The sequence below is a fragment of the Calidris pugnax genome, unplaced genomic scaffold (assembly GCF_001431845.1).
Source record: "Calidris pugnax isolate Ruff unplaced genomic scaffold, ASM143184v1 scaffold75, whole genome shotgun sequence".
In the NCBI taxonomy this organism is placed as follows: Eukaryota; Metazoa; Chordata; class Aves; order Charadriiformes; family Scolopacidae; genus Calidris; species Calidris pugnax.
Window position 1 is genome coordinate 1,615,539 of NW_015090908.1, and position 1,166 is coordinate 1,616,704.

The 1,166-nt window shown below is 41.5% G+C and overlaps 1 pseudogene; it reads left to right on the forward strand.

The window, feature by feature from the left end:
* Positions 1–17: 17 nt before the first annotated feature.
* Positions 18–1,166, forward strand: part of LOC106892196 — a 9,544-nt pseudogene continuing 8,395 nt past the window's right edge.

Here is a 1,166-nt window from a genome sequence, read left to right on the forward strand (position 1 = left end):
GAAGACTAAAGGTTGGGATGTTGTTGTCACACCCCCCCACACACACACACACACACACACACAGCTGCACACAAAGGAAGGAGAGTGGGAACATTTTTTTTGCGTCTTACTGAACTTAATAAGAAATTGTGCTTTTTATTGTTAAAAAAAGAAAAGAAGAGTAAATAAAAAGAACTACTTAAACATTTCTCATTTTAAGAAGAAGAAGAAAAAAAAGATTCCTCCTCTTTCTCTCTTTCTCTCCTCTTCTTCTTCCTCTCGCTGGTAGGGTCGGAAAACTTTTCCTGAAGGTATGTTTTTTTGCCCAAAGGAGGTGGTTGCCCTGCGCCGGTGGGTGCAAGAAGCCACCACAAGTTCTGAGGAACTTAGAGGAGACCAGATGGACACGCGTGTGCCTTCTTACAGCACACACACACACACACACACCCCTCGTCCCAACATCCAAGGGTAGCTTTTTGTTTTTTTCCTTTCCTTTACTTAACCGATAATAGAGTTTATTGTATTTATGTGGAAACAGAGTTTTTAGGGAAATTACGCAGAACACACGAAGCAAACTGCCTGTGTCTTTTTTTTTAATTTTTTTTTTTTCCCAGCATCCAAGGGTAGCTTTTTGTTTTTTTCCTTTCCTTTCCTTAAATTTGATTCTGACGACGACTGACAGGGGTCGCTTCCAGGAACTTTTAGGTTTTTTTCCAGTTTTCATTCCATTCAGGACTTCCTCGCTCGCGGGAGGAATTTGAAGCGTGACCATAAAAAACGCGAGCGAACGCCAGAGGCTCTTGTCTTAATTCCTCCGTTTTTTTAATGCAATTTAAAAGCCAGACACTACTGTATTTGAGTTCTTGCAAACCCAAGTACGCGTTAAAACGTTACGAAAAAGCTTCAGTGGCGTAGGACCATCCTCAGCATGTTCTAAAAATAACCTTCCCACGTGAAAACACAACGGACCTGGAGATGTTGTGGTTCGTTGGGTTGGTTTTTCGGTTTGTGTTTTTTTGGTTTTTTGTTTCTTTTTTTTGTTTTTAACACCCACCACTTTTGCTGCTGTGATCTAGAAATGAATCTGGCTGCTGAAATCCGGTGACTGACTTTAAATTTTTGCCTTTTGCTGTGGGCAGTGACCACGTTTACACGATTGTTTGTGTTGTCAGCTCTTCCCCTGGCGG